The sequence below is a fragment of the Vidua chalybeata genome, chromosome 3, assembly GCF_026979565.1.
Source record: "Vidua chalybeata isolate OUT-0048 chromosome 3, bVidCha1 merged haplotype, whole genome shotgun sequence".
NCBI lineage: Eukaryota > Metazoa > Chordata > Aves > Passeriformes > Viduidae > Vidua > Vidua chalybeata.
The window spans coordinates 68,530,577-68,554,051 of NC_071532.1; the positions used below are offsets into that span (position 1 = coordinate 68,530,577).

General features: G+C 37.9%; 1 protein-coding gene and 1 long non-coding RNA gene across 2 annotated transcripts in view; both read left to right on the forward strand.

Moving 5' to 3' along the window:
- The window catches only part of SESN1 (sestrin 1), a 78,571-nt gene that overhangs the window by 11,626 nt on the left and 43,470 nt on the right, over window positions 1–23,475 (forward strand). The gene's annotated exons all lie outside the window — the stretch shown is intronic.
- Window positions 4,089–19,451, forward strand: LOC128784907 (uncharacterized). The gene is made up of 3 exons (XR_008429673.1): window positions 4,089–4,296; window positions 17,809–17,966; window positions 19,203–19,451. It is a non-coding gene; the product is annotated as an uncharacterized LOC128784907 (long non-coding RNA).

Consider the following 23,475-nt stretch of genomic DNA (forward strand, 5'->3'; position numbering starts at 1 on the left):
CTTCATTCTGTAACAGAAACAAACATAAACGTCTATCATCATGTGTTTTCAAAACTTCAGCAGAAAAATGAATACTAATCTTCTAAACATTTGCTCTATGTACTTGTTGAGGGTGGAGTGACAAGTCCAGCTGCTGAACCACGAGGTGCTGAAAGGAACTCCTTGCTTTCTAAACTCCTTCTCAGAGAGGGGTCCAGGTGTGGCTGGATCCAATCTTAGCCCCAGAATTCTTCCCTGCATAGTATAAAAGCCAGAACTGCTTGCAGTGTATATATAGGATAGTACAGTACACTATTGCAAAGCAACTATATTAAAGCTTGCAAGAAGGAATAATTAAGTAGGTGTGGATGTAACTCACCCTACCAATGCTTGAGGAGGGTCAAGAAGGAATATGCTAGAGAAACCTTACCTTATGAAAGTGGACTGGACTTCCATAGTATCAAGTGACCGCTGCCAGTCCCGTGTCTGCCAGGTCAGTTTAGCAGCTTGTCTGCCAAATCTTTGCCTCACTGTCAGGATACTGATTTGGGGTCAGTTAGCCAGACTGGTTTAGCATGGTTCAACACCAAAACCAGCACGTGGCCCGAGCTCAGCCCACCACTGATAGCTATGCAAATAGGACATTGTCCAAGTTGCTTGACCACTTTCCCGGGTAGAGTATCCTGCTACAGTACTACTGGAATATATGTTTAAAAATAAGGGTGGACAATCCAACCAGGCAGGACTTGTAAAAAGCATTGAGCTCCTTTGTTGTATAAAACTGCTAAGAAATGTAAGTGGAAATCAAACTGGAAAGAGCATCTGCTGTAAGTTTTTATTATGTATATACAATATAAGAGGCAATCTAACAAAGGACTAACTAAATTCTTAAGCCAAGCATAATTAATTTTGAAATAGAATGAAGTGATTTTCCTAGGGATAGTATAATGTGAAATATCTTCTCCTTCTGTATGTAATAGAAGCCAGGGATAATATAATTAGATAGCCTAGTTTGAGACTAGATTCCTGTATCTGGTACAACGGTAGATTCTGATCCTCATTGAAATCAAGCTCTCCATCTCCAACAGACTAAGACAGTCATCACATGGATAATAACATCCGTAAATTACTTTCTTTTCAAAATAGTATGATACCTCTTACATAGTTTGTATTTCTGAATATTAAGCTCTTTGAGAAGTCTTAAACTCTGAGACGAAATGGCAAGGGGAAGCTTCTTCTAAGAAGTTATGTGAGTTCTTAAAAATTCTGAATGTTATAGAATGAAAAAGAATTGAAGCAGCATGCTGTATAATATTCTGTTGCAACAATATTCTGCTACTATAAGAAAATATAGAAAAGAAACTGCTATTATGTCCTTGTAGCAGTTGCTTTCCTTCACGTAATTAGATGGGGTTATAACTCTTCACAGAGTCTGCTTTAGAAATCTGACATCATCTGCAGGAGAGCATCCTAAAGGGAATGCTCTCATTATTGATGCAAATTCTAAATTTCTAGAAGGCTCTTACTGCGATCTTTTTTATTTCTCTCTTGTAGTGGAGATGAAGTCCAGGAAATTTGTGGGGCAGCTTATTTAATAAAGAATGCATTCTATTTTTTTTACCCCCTTGGCTCTGTGTTTGTATTGGGTTTGCATGGGAAGATTTTGGTTTCATAGCAGCTACAGGGGTGACTTCTGTGAGAAACCGCTGAAAATTTCCCACATGTCCAATTGGCTCTAAGATGGGCCTGTTACTGGCCAAGGCTGAGCCCATCTGTGACAGTGGTGGTACCTCTGGGATAATGTCTTTTAAGAAAGGGGAAAAAGTCCAGGGTAATAGCAACTGAAGTAAGAGAAGGGAGGGATATGTGAGAGAAACAGCTCTGCAGACAAGGGCAGTGAAGAAGGAGGGGAAAGTGGTGATTAGGGACCAGAGCTGAGATTCCATTGCAGCCCATGGTCCAGACCATGATGAGGCAGGATGTCCTAGTGGAGGTCTATGGTGGAGCAGATCTCCACCTACAGGGTGTGGAGGATCCCACACCAGAGCAGGTGGATGCCTGAGGAAGTCTGGGAACCTGTGCTGTAGCAGGCTCCTGGCAGCACCTGTGGCCCTGTGGAGAATGGAGCTGCAGAGGTTTTGCTGGCAGGATTTGTGACCCTGAGGGGGATCCATGCTGGAGCAGTCCATGCTCTGCTCCACTGGAAGGGACCCAAACTGGAGCAGTTCATGAAGAGCTGCAGCCCTGAAGAAGGATGCACTTCGGAGAAGTTCGTGGAGAACTGCCTCCTGTGGGGAGGGACCCCTGGAGCAGGGGAGGAAGGAACAGCAGAGACTGTATCTGACCACAACCCCATTCCCTCTGAGGAAAAATTATGAGGGACATTAAATCCAGGAGGAAGGTGGGGTAGAGAGGGGATAAGATGCTTGAAATTTTGAATTTATTTCTGATTATCTTACTTTGATTTATTAAGAATTTAAATTAATTTCCCCAAATCAGGATGTTTTGCCTGTGGTGGTAACTGGTGAGTGATCTCTCCCTGTCCTTACCTTGGCCTATGAGCTTCTTTTATTACATTCTGTCTCCCTGTCTAGCTGAAGAAGGGAAGGATAGAGCAGCTTTGGTGGAGACCTGGTGTGCAGCCAGCATCAACTCACCACAATATTGGAACTAGTTATTTGGTGTGTTTTCTTGAGAGTGAAATTTAGAATTTGCTAGAATATAAGTGTTTATTTGGTTGTTACAAAGTTGATTGATGTCTCAAAAAAAACCCTCCTTTTTTTGAAATGTGCTGCTTTTGACAAAGTGCTTGCAGGGAAAGGCTTCCTCAGTAATGACTGAAAGTCCTATGAAGAATAGGAAGAAAAATACATTTAGAATAGCCAAAAACTATGAATATGAAGGTCTCACATTCCAGTCTCTGGTTTGCCTCTCTCAGGTAAGTGACTTGTGAAGGCAGTTGAACAGACAAAGTAGATCTTCTCAAGCATTAGGAATTTCATGTTTTCATTTAAAGTTGTAAAAATCTTAGAGCATTTTCCTTGGATGTATGAGTATCTCATTCAAGCATGAGTGGGATCTGTACTGAACTGGAGTTTGAAACTTGCTCTGCCTCATCTCAAAACTTAACTTGGCCCTAAAGGTAATTTTTATTGACAAGATGTCACATTGAGAAATAAGTACGTGAGGTCTTAAAACTTCATCAAGTTTGGAAAAAAATACATTTTGTCCAGATGCTGTGAAATTTATTTACCTCAGTCCAAACATGCTTTATATTAAAGCCAAAGTAGTGAGGAAGCTTTGAAGGCCCTGTAAGGTGGGTGAAGGATTTAACCTGAGTAGTGGTAATCCAGTCAGATTAATGAGGTGAGTTGAACAAGAATTTTGGTGAAGACTGAAATATGCTAAAATAATTTCTCTAATCATAACATTAAGTATTTATCTTCTCTTTCGTTTTAGAATACTTCTAAATATGTTGACTTCAGAAAACTAGGATGAAATACATGTTTACATGACTTCTTTAAAGTTCAGCTTCTGGGATCTTTTTTTGAAGAGGGGGAAATTGTGTTGTGCTACTGAAATAGGACACCATTTTTTTTTTTTGTACCACAAGAGGAAAACGTTTTTTCTTTATTCAGATGAAACTTACTATGATATTAAACACATCTGTTTCATTAGATTGTTGTGGTAGGATTTGGGGGATTTTTTCCTTGATTTTTTTCTGAAGTGTTTATTGTCTTAGCAGTAGTATTTTGGGCACTTCCTGTCACATTTGGAGGGAAGTGCTTTACTGAGGGTACATACATTAATACCATCACATGATATAAAAATTATAGATTAAAAATAAACCAGCAGGTACTTCATTAAAATGTTGTGTACTACAGACATTATCCTGAAAAAAATCCTGTCTGCCTGTTATTCCTGGGAGCAGCCCTAAATTGCCTGAATGGCTGCTCCTGTGTCGTAGAGTGAAGCATACATGTGCTTGCAGAGTTGAGGCCCTTGTGCTGGTTGGTCTGTCCAGAAGCATCTTGACAGATGCTTGACAGATGCTGCAGGACTCTGTTTCAAAATTCTCTTAGTACTTCCATTTGTTATGAACAGTCATGTGTTCCTCTTACAGGTTTCCTGGAGTTCCAGTGGCCATAAGTGTGATCACTGTGCCAAGCTGACACTCACACTTGTCTCTTAATCTGAGAAGTTACACTGTGAGTAGAGAGATGCAGGAAGCAAGTTTTGGATGGGCCATATGGAGCCTGGAAGCACAGTGTCTCTATTTGAGTGATGTACCTTTCAGCAGGGCCTGGGAGGTTAAAGGTAATGTCATATGAATGCAGCTGCAGTATTTTCAGGGCTAAACTGGCTCAGTGTGGGCCACCAGGTGTGCCAGTTGCCACAGCAGTCAATAGACATTCCTCACTTGTACGTGCTTCACAGAATTCCACATGGAATGAACTTAAGCTGGTGCACCTGCTCCAGGAAGATGTAATGAATTTGAAGGAACACTTGGGGGAGACTTCATGTCTCATGTTTTGTTGCAGGTTTTGATTTGTTTGAACTGACATCAATGTAAATTGGGATGTATTACTCTAAAACTCTTGAAAAATGAAACTTTTGTCCTTTTTGTCTCATGCTATTTCTGTTTGCAGAATAGTAACATGAAAACTTCTTGAGATGGGGCATATTTTTAGGTATTTTTTGTTGGTTATGATATCTTGCCAGTTTTCTTTAGAAATAACGTAATTGTAACTGACTTAAAGCAGTGATGATTGACACAGTTATAGGAAAAGAAGAAGAAAAGCATTCATTCATGGATAAGAAGTTTGTGGTAGTAGGTGAATCAGCACTTTGTATATTAATTATGAATAATCACCACTATATTCAAGTTTCATTCCTGTTTCTATTTTAATTCATGATTGTCACTATTTCAGTTTTGTAAGGCATTAATCTCCAGCTGAAACTTCTGTAATATTACCTCTATATTGTTAATGAAACCTTGGCATCAATATGTCTTTTAAAAAAACAAAACTGAAAGAAGGAAAAAGGCACTCACTGCACGAAGTCACCACATCTGAACACAGGAGGCATACACTCCCACATATTAAAAAAACTCCAAAGCCAAAACAACAATGGGAAAAAATCCTCTACCCAACTACAGTGATGTTTTAATAACTGAAAGAGTTGGGGTCAAAAAGCTGAGGTTTATGAAGGAAATCAGAACTGAGTATGTATGATGGTGTCTTCTGTTGCTGGCTGGGGCATAAACTTTCCCCGTTCTAACCAGAAAATACTAGTAGAGGTACTAAGTGAAAATAATAGCCATAATCAGCCTATTTTCTTTTTCTGAAGGATCTAGCAAGGGATCTATATGAAGGACTTTAGGGGAAATTAAACTGTTAGAAGACTTTGGTGAATAACTCTTAACTTTAATTTTGAGCTTATCTGGGAAGAATTTTAAACTAACACATGGCACCTAACCAGTTTTTCTAAGAACGGATTCAACAAAAGATTAGATTCTAGTTGGGAAGAGAGGGCTGACATTTAAGGTTTTAGGACTTCTTAGTTCCTGTTAAACAAAATTAACCAATAAACATGTTTAAGCTATATCTAGAATAAAATAATTTTTTTCTGCTGAACTGTATTATCTTAAGTAAAATAATGTGTTGTGTGGTAATGTTGCTATTTGTTTGGTTTTTTTTTATTTATTCCAAACAGAGTAAAACTACTGCATTGTCAAGGCTAAAATCTATTCAAGTACTGTTAATTGTTAAAGAGAGACGGTGGAAAATAGAATTCTTTGGCAGTCTTCACTAGTTAGAAGAAACTATATTCTTTGCTGTGTGACTGTGGTGCACAGGAGTTACTGGTGTGTGCTCAGAGGGACCCTGCATGGTGAAACTTCCTGGCTGCATTTTAGCTTTTATCCTGCTGTACGGCAAGGCCTCATCCAGTGGGAAAGGTGCCTAATTCAACCCTGGCTGTAGCAATGACCCAACAAACTGCTTGTGTCCCCAGAGATTTACTACCAGTGTCTAATGCATAGGTGGTATTTTTAGTGAAAGGAGGGGGCTGGAGCTTGTGGCCTCTTAGATGCAAATACTCTTCAAATTCTTTGAACTCCCCTACTATATTATGCAACTGAAAGAGTTAGCTTGTATCTTGGAGGTATTTTCAGGTGCCATGCTCTACTGTTTCTTACACTTTGTTACCTACTGTTTCTTACAGCCTCCTACAGAGGAATGATAGTTCAACCACTTGTGATACATTTATGTCAGGATTGTGACAGAACTTACTATGCAGTATTTTCATTGACAAGTTTGTCCCTGCTTTATCATTGATATATCGTTCACAATAACAATAAAAGAGGTGAAGTTCTGCAACAGATGGCACTATAGGAAAAAGTAACCCTAACAGGAAAATTTTCTTCCTACAGAAGAATAAAAACTTGAAAATTAAAAGTTGAAATAATCTAGATAGACTCAGCTTCTGGTAGTTGCTAGCATCAGAATGCTTTGCTCTTCAAACCTAATGTTTTTATAGTACAGATGATGAGGGTTTTTTTTTGCTCGGTTGGGTTTGGGGGGTTTGTTTGTTTATTTGTTTGTTTTAAATGGAATAAGATAACTTCAGATTTCTGCACTTACAGCCACAGGACAGTTCCTCTGTCCTGTGTTATAATTATTTGTCAAGACAAAGGTTCTGGTTTTCACTAAGCCACTGAAAGACAATTACGCAGTCTAAAGACAGGAGCTGAGTTCAGGAAGCATGTGTTTATTACTCAGCTCAGAACTTCAGAACTCAGGATTCTTCTATCCATTTAGCCAAAGTCAGTGAGCATCTAGGCAGAACTTGAGATGTTCAACCGTGCTTAAGGGTGTTTCAGGTCTGGAAGTGGGCAGTAGTTCCACGCCTGTGCTCAAGTAAGCTCATTGTGGATCTAGAAATTAAATGTTTCCTTCTATCTCCTCTCAGGGCTTGCAGAACATGGTGTTCTTGGAGCATGTTTACTGAAGACCTATCAGATGGGCTTTGCACAAAACAAACCAGAGCTGCCCCTCCCACTCCTGAGAAATAGCTTAGTGGTTAGAGCATTTCCAAAGAGTGGGGACTCTGGGTTCAGCATCTTTTCTCCCTGAGGTGGTTCAAAGTTATGTCTTTTACATGCCTGGGCTCCCAAGATGAGAGAATTGAACTAGCTTATGCTCTCATTTCTGGGCCTGTGAACAAGTTAAGAATTGCATGTAAAGCAGGACTAATGCAGTTGGAAGTGCTGGCTGTGTCACCATCATTAAACAGCTTAACTTTATTTAAAATAGAGATGAGGTGAAGTCACCTTGGGCCCATTAATGATTTGGACTTGGCCTCTATCTTGTTTAAGTGATCTCACTGCTGAGGTGAGAGCACCAGTCTCTCGGCTTGAGGTTGTGGTCATGAATAGATGCAGTTGCCTTTTTGTGGTGAGTAGAAAGCTCTAGCACAGTGAGAGATGAGACTGACAAGGCACTCCTGTCTTCGGCTTCCTGTTGGTTAACTTAGGTGACTTCCAACTTGACCTACAGGTTTTGTGAATGCTAGTTAAGGTGTATTACCCTCCCCAATTTCTATGTAACTGTAGAAAAGATAACTTGTGTTACTGGGTAATAGAGCGAAGTGTGATCTTCGCTAAAAGGTTCTTCTTCACTTGAAGAAATGTTGTATTCAACATCATTGGACTTGTCTGCACAGTATTTATTGTATTTGTAAATTTGACCTTCCACTAAGGTGGTACTTCCTTGAAATACTATTTAGAGGCTTCTACACTAGATAACTAAACTGCCTTTATTATGTTCCTGTTGTGAGAATGCACATGAAACTTTCAACTTACAAGCATCTGAAAAAGCAGTTGAAAGTGGAGATGTTTTGTCATTTGTTTCTTGTGCGTGTGTTTGTAGTACCCAGTCTGTCCTAATGCATGAGGGCAATTATCCCGACATGCTGGAAAGCATTGTTTTCTTCAGTGAGGGTCCTGAAGGCTTGAGAACGTTTCTCTCCCTTCCTAGATCTCCAGACTTCTTCTAATTCATATTCCCTCACACGTGAGGGCACTGTAGGTTCATTATTCCTTTATAACTGACTGCCACCTCTTGGTGGAGGTTTGAACCAAAATTGGGCGTCTCTTGGTATTTTTTATGAGTATTCTATTTATCTTTATTTTCAGAGAAAAATGTTTGCATCTAGAAGTTCCCATGAAGGGAAAAGAAGAACAGTTCTTTAAAATATCAATGGGTGTTTGTGTAAGACTTCACAGAACAGTTTGGCACCTAGAAAGAAAATAATTGGTCTCTAGTGGATTTGCAACTGGCTTTCAAAATCCAAGTGCAGTGAGATGTGAGTAACCTGCACTACTGCAACTAAGTGGCTGAAATAGGGTTGCAGAACCAGCAGGACAGTCTGGAGGAAGAGCAAAACAGTGTCAACAAGTATTGTATATTGGGTTGAGTTTAATAGAGGCTTGAAATAGAGGTTGAAATTCTTCTTGAAGAGAACTGTGTATTCTTGTTGCTATTTAAGTTTTCCCATGTCAAGCTTTTTCATTTGACTGTATTATGCAGGAACTAGATCATTAACATTAAAAGAACCTGAAGTTCTTCCAAGTTTATATTCAGGCCAAATGAAGTAAGCCTCAAGCAAACATGCAACTAGATGACATAACAGCATATATTAAATGTGCAGAGGCCTTTTTATTTCCCCATCTCCTAATTATATCAAACAATAGGAGATGAAGTACATGTCTCTTTAGTGACACTGTGCTTCTACTCTGTTTAATAGACCTTTTTTTAAACATAGATATGTGTGCAGTTGAATCTTGCGCATAGTGGATGGCCATGGGCATTGTGAAATGCCAGAAGTTTCATGAACAGTACCATAAAAATCTGCAACCTGAAGAGCCCCTGAGTGTTTCTCTGTGACTGAACTCACAAGATAGATGCTAACACCTCCCTTCACACTCAGACCTTCTGATTTTAGGGTAACTTCCCATGATTGCACATGAACTAAATTACTGTTAACTTTGGAGTAGCTCATCTATAAAAACTGACTTGTCTGACTTGCTGTGTAAAATGGATTGAATGGGGAGCATGCTGTCGGTTGCTGTAGCTGTGAAGTGAAGATTTAACTCATACAATGGTGGTAAATTGATTGTTTGCAGTTGTGTGAACTTATTATGATAACAGCTCTTATTAATGTTTACTTTTCCATCTGTGTTAAAGCATGCCTGCATGCTAAAACATATATTCCAGCATCTTTAAAACTTTTTCTTAAAGGATTTTGGAAAGAAAGGAAATGTAGCAAATGCCAAACATCAAGTGGTGCTGTAGACAATCACTGGTTTAATCTATTGGCAGTAGATTAAAGAAGGTGTCTGATGATGGACAGTTCTTCCCTGTTTTCCCACAAGACTGGGCTAATAGTTTTCTCCTTACCTTCCTCAAATGACATGAATTAGTTATACAATACCTGGGGTGACTATTTAGTGACCTCCTAGTTGTAAAAGCTTTTATGAACATTAGAAGCCTAGAGTTATAAATATGGAACTTCAAAATAGTCTGGGTTTTTTTTTTGTTTGGTTCGTTGTTGTTTCTGGAATAGCTAGCATAAAACCAAAGGCTGGCCCATTGCCAGGTTAGCAGGCTTCCTTTTTGGCGATTCCTTCCCTCTTCTGTGAAGTTTTAATCTTCAAAACACAGAAACAAGCAACAAAATCAAAGGGAAACACCATAGTTTTCCTTTTAACATTAAGTTATCAATGTCCTTGAAAAGATGGAGTCAGTCCTTTTATTGCAGATCATTATACTTTGGGAGTAGAACCAGGGAAAATAGCAGTTTGTGCAAAATGGAAGCTGGTAAGGCTGTGCTTCCGTAATGGTCTGCTTGATTTCTCCCTGCTGGAAATCTGGGAATATCCCCAACTTAAATGGTGGACATTTATAAATTTAATCTATCCCACAGTGACTTGCTTCTTGTGGACCCCTTATGCATTACTAGACCCAGCTGGTTTGGAAAGGGTTGATTTATAGAGGTGTTAGTGAGTGTAGTTAGATCTGTACTTGGACCAGAATTCAGGAATAGCTTTGAGCACCTACAAATTTACATTGTCCAGGTGCTGGTTTGTGAGTTTTATTTTTTACCTTTTGGAAGAACCACTCTATAACGTGAAGGGGAAGACAAGTGCTGAATTCTCGCATTAGGCTTTTATGGAATGAGGACACAGTCCAAGCTCAAATACAACCATTTCTTCTAGGATTCCTAGATTTCTTCTAGGACTTTTCATCCTTCTTGAAGTAGAAGAATTTGAGATGTGGGTTTCAGCAGATGACAGTCTAACAGGTTCCATCTCTGGCTCAAGATACCAGCCTGTTGGAGCACAGAGGCTTTTGGACTTACTGTTTCAGGTGAGTTTGGAGCCAGGCAGAGCTTTGTGCAGCCATGCTGGGAGCAGTGCTCAGAGCTGAGCAGGGGTTGTAATGGGTGCTGCTTGCTTGCTTCTCCGGAGACAGAGCTGAAACAAGAGAGGAAGTCTAGTTACCATTTCTGGAGTGGGGAAGAGAGAAGTTCAGGTTGGTGAGGGAGAGCAACACAGTAGCTTGTGAAGCTAGGAAGAATATTCTGACACTTGTTCAGTGTTATTTCCCCTTCACTGCTATACTCTGGGAAAGGAAAATTCTGTAACCTATGAAGGTTGTAAGAACATAAAGCTTTGAGAATATTTTCAAAGCGAGCAGTATTTTTCGGTGAGAGCTTTGTGTGAGTGTTTATATGGGGCAGTAGAGAGAGGTATTAGGAGAAAGTGTAGCTAATAGTAACACAATAAATATTGCTTTGGAATTTATGCACCTCTGGCTGACTGTTTAGTGTTCTTGTCCTTGAAAAGTGCCCTGTGAGATATGAAGATTTCTGTAGAAAAAAAAGTTTTAGAAACCTTTTTGCCTGTTTTAACCTTTTAATAGTCTGATTACCAAATGCTAGGGAGATAAAAGTTCATTCAGCATTAGATTGTTGAGACAACCAAGTACTGAATCATAACCCTAATGTCTGTTTTGTGCCAGCTGCCAAATAAAATCATGTTATTGGAATGAAGTGCCTATATCCTGCTAAGGCACAAGAATACTTGGCAGTTAGCAGCCAGTCACTTCACTAAGCTTTACAGCCAGGGATTGTAAGGAAAGAGCAGAACTTGCAAATATTAGATTGGCAGAATTTAAAAAGGAAAGCAACATGAATGGTAAAATTCATTCAATAAATGTCTTTAGTCCTTGGCTAATTAAGATTTTTTTACTCTAGTGTGTTTGTGCAAATTCTCTATATTCATGTTAATTAAATGTGCAGGGTATTATTGTTGTAGCTTTTTTTACACTTACTCTACACTATCAAACTCATCAATGTTTTCCCTATTAATTTTCTTTGAGGTAAACCATCTCTGGTCTCTGAATTTCAGATTCCATTTTCTGTCTCAGCTGTCTGGGCATAGATCATATTCATGTCTGATGGCTTCATGACTACCTTAGTTAGCGTATCTTAAACTGAACTCCTTTCAGCTTTTCCCTTCCCTGTTGTGTCATCGTCATCTCATTGCTCTTGCTTCCTACTTTGCCATCATCGTAGTATTTTTCTTTTTTTTGTCACATGATGCCAACTTTCACGTTGCGTCATGAAATAAAAAATTTGTTTTTAAAGATCTGTTCATTTCCACTGGTGCTTACTACATAAAGATATTGATTTCTGTATTGACTGTACGGACAGGATCTGCCCAACTTTGTGTGTCCATAAGGCAGATACCTTGCTGGGATTGTATCAATAACAGCTGTTTCAGATTGCACATTCTTGCATCATGCAGCATGCGGGGCTGCGGGAACGCACCCCGCTGACGCACAGTAGCATAACAGAAGGAGGTACTGCTGAGGCAAGACATGGGGGTGTGGAGGTGAGGAAATAAAGCAAATTAAGTTCAACTGTTTGAAATCCCAAATGAAAGAAAAACTGTCAGCCTGAGGGAGGTCACAATTTAGTGTTGCAGCTTCTTGACATAGTATGACAATTTAGGATTATCTGCATAGATCTAAGATACTGCTGAAAGCAGGTAAGTGAAGTAGAATCTTTCTGCTTTGTTCAGGGTTTTGTTTTGTTACTTTGACCTGTTTTCTTCATGCTGGTTGTGCAGAGGCTTTTTGCACAATTTTTACAGTCCTTACTGGTGAATCAAAATAAAATGCCTTGGTAGCATGGCTTAACCATGTGTTGTGTTACCATTAGAATAATATTCAAAATGTCTACTTTAGGTCTGTCTGAATACAGAAAATTATAATTCCTTTCCTGAAATTCTCCTTTAAAGTGCTAAGTGTCTCTAATAGCCTTAAAACTTACTTAAATATTAAAATCTTCTTTAAAATTAAACTTAGAAAATAATAGAAACTGTACAGGCAGTTCTCAATTTTGATTTCTTCCTAAGAGATTAGTGCTGGGATTGTGGTTATTTTGTTGTTCAGTCATTGTATTTGCAAAGTTATATATTGAATGTATAAACATGTCAGCTTTAAATTCTGCTAATCAAAAGATACTGTAGTTAGCCTTTAAGATCAGATATTAACTTCTGAAGCCTTTGCCAACTTGGTGTCAAATTCACATTCATGTGTCCTGCTGTTGAAAGGCACTGTCAACAAGTTGTCTTATTGCAAGGAGGGGACAGAAATATAATCGAGACTTTGATCTCTCGAGATCTTGGCACATGAGTGTTCTCTCTGACTCCTTACTAAGAAATCTTCCTCTGGCATTTCTCCCCAAAATGTACCTTCTCCTGCTTCAGCAATATTGAAATGGGCTTAACAGTTCTAGGAATGGCCTGGGAGATGGGTGCTATTCCTGGCCTTGCCACTCTCTGATTTGCTGTGTGATCTTGGACAAGTTATAGCCCCATTTAAGTTTGCTTATCTGTAAAATGTAAATAATGCTCATGGAACTTCGCAATAGTTTTGAGTTGTGTGAAAAGCTGATAGGATGTATTTATAGAAGTATATTTAGTTGAAGTTGAAATATTTTCTGCTAAATTTTATATACCATTGCACTTTAGAAAATTTCTATAGCATGACATATTAATGTGAAGAAAATTATCCATAGATAGAGTATGGTGGAAATTATCTAAGAGATGTTATAATTTCTTGTGAGACTTTGAAAAGGCAGCCTATAGTGCTGCGATTTCCAATTTCATTTTGTTGCCATTTCACTTCACTTTTCACTCACTTTAATTCAAAGTGGCTAAACATATTCAAACTTGCAAAGAAACTGAATTTAAGGCTGGGGAAGAGAAACAGTAATAGGAAAAGAATCATGTTACAGTCTTTACATCTATATGTGCTATCATTCTCCTTCCTTAGAATCCTAAAGCATTTCAGTTTGGGGATAAGGTAGGTATTCTTATCAAGACAGTAAACTTTATTTTGCTGGCATTTGAAATGAAGCTGGCTGTAAGAAGTGAGGAAGCTGTTTAGCAGAGCACAGCAGTGTTGAACAGTATGTCAGGAGACAAAGAACAACACAGTGAAAGTATAAGTGAAAGCAGCATTTGGCCACACTGGAATCTGACCAGTCAAGAATGGTGTTTGTAACCAAAGGAAAAAAACACCCAAACCCATGGCTTGTCTCAGTATGTTTACCAGTCTTTTTAGCTTAAAATCAGTAATGGGCTTTCTTGAAAGCATTCCTTTAAAATGGTGACCTTTGGAGCCAGGCTGGATTGGCATACCTTATATTAGTACAACCTCAGCACAGTTACAAGAGAAGTAAGGCTTACAGGTTAGGCTTTTGTATATTTGAGTTGCATATTTTAATAAACATACTCTGTTTGCATATTACTTCTGCCATCTTAGAAGTTGTATTGCAAAGTGGAGCTAGGCAGGAGAACAGAAGGTGGAGAACACCATCATCTTGAAACCAGCTATAGCTGCAAAGTAAACCCTGTAAAAGCTGTAAAATTGAGCTATGATTATGCCATATCTTTTCTGGAAGGCAGATACAAAATAATAGTAAATTTCTGCATCTGTTTGCAGAGGTTGCAGTGTTCAGTTTGAGAAAGGTTTGTCCTCCCTAGGTCATGTTTTCACTTACAGAAATGTTTTCTATTACGAAATTCACATGTACTTAATGTAGGGTGCCAGGGTGATCACTGCAGCTGTTTAAAATAGAAAAGCAGATGGAACAAATAGGAAGATTTACCGCGCAGCTTGATCTCTTCCCTTGAAGCAGCCATTCATCATCAGCACCGCCGAGACAAACTGCAAAACGAGTTTCCCTTCATGGCTGTGATTGGGCTCAGAGAGGTGGCAGAGCTGCACGACAGCCTCGGGATTGGCTGGGTGGGAACACACCTCTGGAATCTGTTTGTTTCCCAAAAATAAGATACAATCTTTTACATTTTGCCTAGAGATGTTTTGTCTTGCATTTAATATCCAAATAAACCAGAACAAACAAGTTGACCTCTTTGGAACAGATGTAGTACTTTAGATGAGTGGAATGAATTCAAGTTTTTGGGGTTTTATTTGGTGGTGTTTTTTTTTTTGTTTTTTCCTCATTTTCTTCTGAGAAAATTATGCCTGTGCGAGTTGTCTAGATCTGTTGTTTACATTTTTTTCTGTGTGACTATATATCATATTTGAGAACTTTCTTGCATCTTAACTAGAGCTGAAAGTTGTTTTCACATTTTATAATGTATTGACCTCAGCTTATACTAAAGGCAGTTATTCTTTTGAAGCTGTTTTTATGTCTGCTCAGTAAAGTGTTTACACTTGCAGTACTGTGTTTCATTATTTTTGTAAATATCAAGTTGATATTTCTGATCATGTTTTAGGGAGTTTCTTTTTTTTATTATGTTAATCAGTTTAAATAGATCTGGAATTTTCTTGGAATTTTTTTTTAAGTTAAAGAGTTTAACTATTTTGATGCCCCATGTAAAAATAACTCCAGACCACAACTGAATGAGTGATTTGATCATCTGCAGTGAATGTTCCAGCTGAGTAAGTATTTGGCATAACTGAATACATCAGAACTCATTAACCTACTTCCTCTCTCTCTCAAAAAAAAAAAAAAAGGTAGAAAATTATATGGAAAACACATATGACTTTTGTTGTAGTTCACATGGGATGCATACAGAAGCAGAAGGCTGTGAAAGGCTAGTTTGTGAAGCAGGAACTTGTGGTTGTTATCAAGTAACAAAGATTTGGACAAGTACCAAACAGGAATATTGACTGTAGGAGTTACTGCCTTCAGAAGAAGAGGCAAAGATACAGAGGAGAATGAGAATGGAAATAGATGAGAGGGAAGATTAAAGGAAAGAGAGGCTAACTACCAGAAAGCTCGAAAGCCAAGTTCAGTTTTTTCCCTCCTCCCTGAATAATTGGATTTGCTTCTGTTATATTTAAATATGGATAAAGGTAGTAGTTAGTAATATTTAAATTGCCAGTCAGTTTTTGAAAATGCATTTATTTTCCTGATCTATACAGAATTAACTGTTGAGATTTTTTAAAGACCAGCTCTGATACCTTATTGGTGTTGCTGAATTAATATTAAACATTCCCTTCTTAATCTTTGCACCCTCAGTGATGGTTTTATAAGCTTTCACATTATCCTATTAAAATTCCTTGCTCTTTGGAGCAAAATAAGGAGGAAATAACATTCGCAGTTATAGAGGAATTACTAGCAAAATATTCTTTAAATTCCCTAATACACAAGTCTTTTTAATTGTTTGTTTAAAATCTAAACCCAGAAAAGTGACTGAGAAAAGCCTTCCTCAGAAGCTTTAAAAAAATTATGGAATTCCACAGCTGCAGATGGTGGAGTGGTATGGTAATGGTATATTTGATTTCTAGTTTTTTTGTTCGTTATCAGCTAGATAACAAGCAAAAGTAACTTTTTCTTTAAAGAAAACTTTCTTCCTGTTGGATAGTAATGGGAGAGCTAGCAGCATCATTCCATTTATGCTCACTTTCTAGCTATTAATTGGAATATCTTCAAATTAGGGTAATTAAGGGAGCTTTGTGAAGGAGGAAATCTTGTTCAGTTCTGCAGAGATTTCTGAAGACTTGCTTTAAGAAAGGGCTTCTCTGGCTGCTTCCCTTTTGTAAGCTGTAGGAAGTCCTGAAAATAGCCTTTTATGTCTGTGCCTTAGTGCTGATACAACAATTTAGGGTTTCTTTGGCTTACCAGCATTATGTTTGTATATCCTGAGACTTAGTGAGACTGAAGGATGAACCTGTGCTTTCAGATCTAAATTTGAAAGGGAGTTTCGTTATTATGTTATTATAATCTTCTTTATTGCATATGAAAATGTTAAACTGTGCTCTCCCCTTTACATAAATGTTGCTGCTGTTTAGTCACTTTTTTGGAAAGATACATCTCTTCCTTTTCTTCATAGGCATAAAAGAGCTAGTGAGGCAATTTTTAGAGTTCTTGTTTTGTTATCTTAATTGACAGTCTCTTAGCCTCCTTAAAATATTTGCTGATATTGTTGGTTAGTAAAATGGGAAGCTGGTAGCAGAGAGCTTCAAAAAGTGTGATTGGATAGCAGATGACATTTCAGACTGACAACTGCAAGATATGCATGTAAGAGGAAGCAAATTCTCATTTTACAGGCTGTGCTCTATGTGTTTGCTATTCAGAAAATGGTGAAATTACAATAGAGCTATCTATTAATATAAAAAAATTCTAAATCCTATTAGAGAATGCGAACAGTATTTTGCTGTTTCCACCTTATATGAAAGAATAAAATGCTTTCAATATCCTTGTTGGGTGGTAGTTTACAAGCAAAATGAGATTACTTCTTTTTAAAACATTTTTCTTAAATAAGGCACAGCTAACCTTTGAAACTTTGTAGGCTAGTATGTCTCCTGGTAGCTTATGCTGGTTCAGACAACTGCACAGAAACTGGGAGAGGTTTTTGGAAGGGTGTGAAAATGTGCTGCCCAACTGTGGCTCTCTCTGAGTGACAGGTTGCTGGAGGCAGGCAGGGAGTGCCATAAGTGGGCTGTGAGACCTCTACCTTTCCATGTTTTCTGGGCCTCTGATACTGGTTGCTGTTGTTGTTAGCACTAACCAAGGGGATGACTGTGCCTTTGTCCCAAAAATAAGAGTACCCTTCCCTCAAAAACACAGTAAGCCATGCTGTTGGAGAGGATTGCACTTGCAAGTAGAAGGCCAAGTGTCAAAGATGTAAATGAGGAGACAGAGAGTCAAGTACCTGTTTCACAGGCTGCCCCTTGCTGAAGGTGTCCCAAGGAGGATTGTTAGTGGCTGCATGCTTTTTCTTAGTCCTCTGTTCAACATACATGAAATGAGAAGTGGGCAACAAAAAGCAAACCCTGGAGTGGCTGGGATAGCTGTGGCCATTCAGGAGAACCATTTCCCCCAATGTTTTGAGTCCTCCTCATGTGCGGAGGATGATAAATAAAAATAGGAAGAGTGAAGTAAAAAATGTCAAAATTATATTTTAAGGAATTTAAAATAGGAGATTTGGCTTCTGTTCCCCTCTCAAACTCAAAAAGTCTGGACTAGTATTTATTTGCAGAGATGAATGTGTTACTCAAATAACATTTTACAGTTCTTGGACAAATCAATAAAGTAAGAAGTTACTTTTAACAATTTAGAAACACTGGGTGATAGATATCTTGAGATACAGATAGGAAAGAGTTTCGTGTTGGTGTGTTTATTGTTTATTCAGAGAGGCTGTCACCTCACAGTGACCTAAGCTGTGTCACATCTCCAGTTTTAACAGCTGAACTTCGTAATTTCTTTCTTTTCAATATGTAGAGTTGTCCTGGATTTTGTCAGATCACCAGTTGTTTCCAATACTTAAAAGAAGCAAACGGCTTAGCATTGTTAAAGGAGTCCTTAGATGGCAAAAGGCTCAAACCCCAATGAAAACATAGTGGGGACTTTGGAAGCGTATACAGTTATTTATTTTGGAGGTGAGTGTTCCTAGATTATTGATTAAATGCCCATGGGGAAACAAGTATGTTCAAAGACATTCCCAAATGTTCTTTTCCCCTGGAAGTGTAAAAAGAACACATTGACCTTGCTGTTTCTAATTTAAAAAAATAAATCAAAAATTACAAGAAAATATTACACATAGTATTCCTCTTCCTGGAAAAAGGATTAGAGAGGAATATGGATTCCTAATAAATAAATTTCATTATACTTTGCATACTGCTGTAAGGCACCGATGTGCTGGTAATGGCAAAGGAGGGTCCTACAGAAGGCATAACTGAAAGTCTGTGTAGAAATGGTTTAACATCCTTGTGTGAGTCAAGTCAATATGGAATTAACTGTTGGCATGAGATTTACAGTTCCAGTTGCTCATACACCATTCTAATAATAACAAAAAATTCCCAAGAAATACACTTCGGAGTTTGATCATGTATGTTAGTTGCCAGGATATCAGGAATTACTAAATTTTTTTTACTGTAGTTTAAGAAAATTCTTTTAGGTCTTTTATTTTAATGTAGATCAATATGATAAAATGGTGGGGTGGTTTGGTTTTGAAGCTGCTGAGTCTGCAGTTGGGAAAGTTCTGTTCCTCAGTCTGATCTGCTGATCCATTTCTGGCTCCTAGCAACTCCCAAAACAGTGAGACTTACAGAAATATGCTGTAGGCGTTGTTTACTGCACTCAAACTCTTCAGCCTGTAGGGTTCACATACTACAGATTTGTTTTATTTTTCATTTAAGATTCTTGCATATAGAGGTTTGTCTAATCTGGACAACACATATGTGACTAAAATGTGTCATGAATTGACAACTTTGGCTATTGTAGCATCTCATTACACTTACTTTATTAAATACAATGGAAGTGGCCTGTTGGGTAACACTGCACACAGGCAAAACCAAGTAAATGTTTAACAATAGTTACAGTGGTTTGTAGGAATGTGTTTGTCTTGTTTTTAAATGGCCTTCTTCCTAGTCTGCTTTAAAACAAGTGTTTATATGTATACATACATATATACATACATATTTTATATACATATAGATATATATATATATGAGGCCTTGCTCTTGGCTTGTCTTTGCATTTGTCTTAGTATTTTTGCATATCTTAATCTTGGAAAAACTAGGATGGAGAGTTACTGAGAATAAAACGAAATAAATTTCTCTTTTAAAGCAAAGGAGATGAGCTTTTGCTAGTGGTGTTTCTTCTTGTCACCTCAGGTTAGTGAAGGGGAAAGATGGAATGATAGAAAAGACAGAAGGCAACTTCATCAGGAGAGCACCAATCTATTGTCTATTAAAACTGAAAAGGAAGTTGCTGCGATTGAGGTGGTAAACTAAGTCAACAACAAGAGCAGCAGATGGGGGAAGGCAAGTGCAGATGTTTGGCTTGGAAAATGGAAAAGCTCAGAGAAGAACTGATTCATTCTTTGTGCTGAGAGGATGCAGAAGTTTACAAATAATAAATTTAAGAGGAAAAATTTCAAAATCCCCCTGTGTGTAAGTTTCTTCTTTTAAACCTTAAAGGGAAAGGTGAAGTGTTTTGTTTTTTTTTTTTTAATTGATTTCTTTCAGATGATAAAGGTCAAAATTTTATTCTTGAATGCTGGAAATGTTTAACTTCAATTATGCTCACTTGTCCAAGATCTATCATGCAGCTCAGGGAATAGGCAGAGCACAAACATCTAGTGAATTCTGGAATTTACTTGCATGTTTCCTGGAGAAAGTAGGAACATCCCTCTTGTGTTGGCAAAAAAAAAAAAATCAAGTCTGTAGTGACTTCAGATTTACTGTGAACTTTGTACTGATTTCAAAACTCAACCAAAGTAATAGCTCCATCAGCTGGTGCTAATTGTTCCTCACAATGAAGAATGTTAATCTAGAAATGAAGGTAAAAGTGTTCATTTGTTCAGACTAGTTTTTGGAACAGCATGTGCACACCTCTGAGAAGGTGAGACCTGACAGAAGAAATGTGGCCTTTTAGTAGCATAGGAATGGGTTTGTGTGCATATACAGCTGGTGGTAATCTCTGGTGTTACATGTCAATTGTTCATAATAGTGTGGACACTCTAACTGGGGGCAATGAGCAGGGGGCAGTAATTCCTGAATATATCAGCAGTCTGTGCAATGCTCTGACTCAACAGGGATTAACAGTGCTTGCTTTGACAGGAGAATCTTCAGTATTAGAAACCTGTCTTGGTGGCTATTAGAATTGCATTCCCTTTACTCTGGGGCATTGTACTTCTGTGATATCCTTTTTATCTTATTTTTCTTGTTAAAATAAATTATAAGCCTGCTGTGATAAATGGCTGAGCAGGAAACACCTTGGTACCCTCAGTGCTTTAAAATAAGAAGTGAAAGAATTCTTTGCCAAAAGGAAGCTGATAAATAATTGCCTTCCACACAGAGGGATTGGACTCAGTTATACCATTCTGCTTCAAGTGGAAACTAAGGCAAAAATATATAAACAGTTTTTTCAATCATTGCAAAAGCTCCAGATACTGTAGCTTAAACCCCCTCCTCTCTGTCTTTACTTCTGCAGACAGGTGTATGTAACCTCTCTGTATTGAGCAACTGAAGGAAAAGAATGAAATGCCACAGAATAAATGTACGTAAGAGTGACTGATCTAATGTTTGAGGTACTAAATCAGAGCTGGATAAGACACTGAATATGGTTTGATTTGGGAGGAAGAAATGCATAGGTCAGTAGTTTTGGTCTGTTGGTTTATAGATCAAATAGATTATGGAAATCACCCTATATCAAGATGAGTTTCCGTATTTTTGTTTATTTGCAGAGTTTTCAGTATTTCTTTTTTTCTGTTTCATAATGCTACTACTCAGAAATATTTCTGTTAGTCTAAAATTTCTGCACTACAAGCTATTCCCCATTTTATCCACACCTATAAACTGTAGCAATAGAAGTGCTTTTTTCTTGTCATTACTATGACTTAATTTGAGAGTTTTATAGCTATACCCTACCCATATATCTTTCTAAATTAATGTTGATTTGCATTACTGAGACGTTACCTTGTGCAAAACCTGCATAGATATTTCCTTGGAAAGAGTTGTTACGACCTTTCCTTTGAGAGAGTCTATCCTTTTTTTTTTTTTTTTTTTTTTGAAGCAGATCTTTTGACAGGAGCACTTGAACTAGACAAGAGGAATTTTCTTTTTCCCCATGGCTACCACTCATATTTGTCAAGCCTACAAGTGTTAAAAAAGGATTTGCCTTTGTGCAGTTAAGAGCCTCTAAAAACTTTGCAGTAGTTGCCAGCATTGCTTAGGAGTTGGAGGAAGCTGTCAGATCAGTAGTGAGAGTGGAGGTGTAAGGGTAAAACCGGGCTCTGTCTTCAAATCTGCAGTCTAGTCGGGAAGACATGGTAGGTTTTCCCCTTCCTGGGAGTTGCGGGGCAGGGGGGGCAAATATTACAGTTGGACCATGGATATAACTGTTGCTGTTCACTGGAATTTCTGAACTCTAACAGTCTGTTAAGTGTAAAGAAACTTCCACTTGTGTGTAAAAATCCTTGTACCCCAGCAGCAGCAGCATTATGCCACAGTGCCAAAGTTTGCAGGCTTGGAGCTTAGTGGGAGTTCATGCAGGTGCACTTTGTGTTCAAAATCATTCATGCAACCTGAATTCTTCCCGAGTGTTGACATTCTTTTCAATTGCATAGAAAATGCAATCCTCACCACAGTCCAGTTAAATTCTGAGAATATAAACTCAAATTTCAGTCAAAGACAAATTTACCACTTTTCCATGTCAAACTTTATATCATCTAAACTTTTTGATACAGGATATTCTGTGAATCAAGGACTACCAAGAGTTGAAAAAGGGAAGTTCCTGTGTTTGCACACATTGTCTCAGATCTCTGGTGGAGCTCTGTTTCATTGTTGTAGTCTATTTATGCTTTCCTCCACATTCTGGAAATGCTGAAACTGCAGAAAGCAACAGAAAGTGTGGTTCTGAGCAACTGTACAGCAAGTTCTATTTTAATTATTTTCATCAACTTTATCCTACAGTGAAAGCTCTGTACTGTATCTCTTCAGCATGGGGGGAGGAGGGGAAATTTAATTTGTAATTAACCCATATTCTAATACCTGATTTACATATGGAAATCATAAAAAGAAAGATGTTAAGCATTTCCTAGGACTTTCAGAGCCTTATGAATCAATAAATGGTTGACTGAATAGTTTTGTACCAGCAATTAAAATACAAGCCTATTAGTACTGTTTCTTTGCCCATGGATTCAGGGCATAGAAAAAAAGATAAAAAATGTTAGTTTGCTTCCCAGAATAACAGCATCACAACACGAATTTGATGTTAAGTAGAAAATTCAAATCTGATTCTGGAGGACTGAGTATTTAATCTCCCAGGAGTTTTTCTACTGGCTGGTTAAGGTAGTTTGACTGAGAAACAATTATACACTGTTGGTATTGGTAAAAAATAAACCTATACCCTGTGTGTTTTGCCAGGTTTAGAGTTGTTTTTCCTAGGTGGGTGCACATGTTCTTAGCTTTCATGTGGAAATGAAATACTGACCAAAACAGACAGCTCCTGGTTTGCTTGTTCAGCTGACGGATGCTTTCCTTTAATACTTGTACAGCCTAGCTCAGTAAGGAGGTACTGCTGCTAATGTGTCCCTTGGGTAATCAATAAGAAAGAATTTCAGGTTTCATTTCTGGCTTAAAAACGAACAAAAATGTTTACAACATTTAATTGGAGCTCAATAAATATAAGTTGATGTTAAATATCTACATTAAATGCAGTTCTCCAGAAGAGAATGCTTCTGTTTAAATGTAATGGGCTGTACTGTCATTTAGGCTTTTGCTTAAGTGATACTGTATTGTTCTTCTGTATAGGAAGTACTGTTTATATGAAGCTTATATGTTTATATGAAGTTTAATTCCACTGTTATGAACATTTAAAATCATATTTTTAGATGTTTTGATAATCTTAGAAGTTTTAGAAGATCATAATATTAACTGGCCAGATGTTTAAGCAGCTATAAAGTACCCAACATTGCAAAGAGGAGCCAAACCTACCTTACAATGCTGAAAAGAAATCCCCCATCTCCTAAACAAACACTGTGTCTCAGTACACTTTGTGGAGCATTTTATCTCTCAGAATGTTTCCTGTGTTTGTTAGATGGCTCAGCTCCAGAAGAGCTTTAACATAGTCAGCCTGCCCTTTTCTTATATGCTTTGCTGATGATGTTTTCCTGCTCTTCATTATTCAGGTCTGTAAGGAGTGCTATATTGTAATTGCTTCTTCCCTGCATATCCCTGATACATGTATATTTCCTCCTATATCTCAATTCTTACATGTTCTGTTGTTTCCATATCATGTAGAACAAGGTTTTATCTTTCTGTCCCAGGAACTCAAAATTTCATTCAGGCAGAAATTGGACTTCAGGACTGAGCTGCTCTAGGACTGTTTTTTAAAGGGCATCTTTCCATATCACCTCTGTTCCATGGGTGCCTGGATGTACTG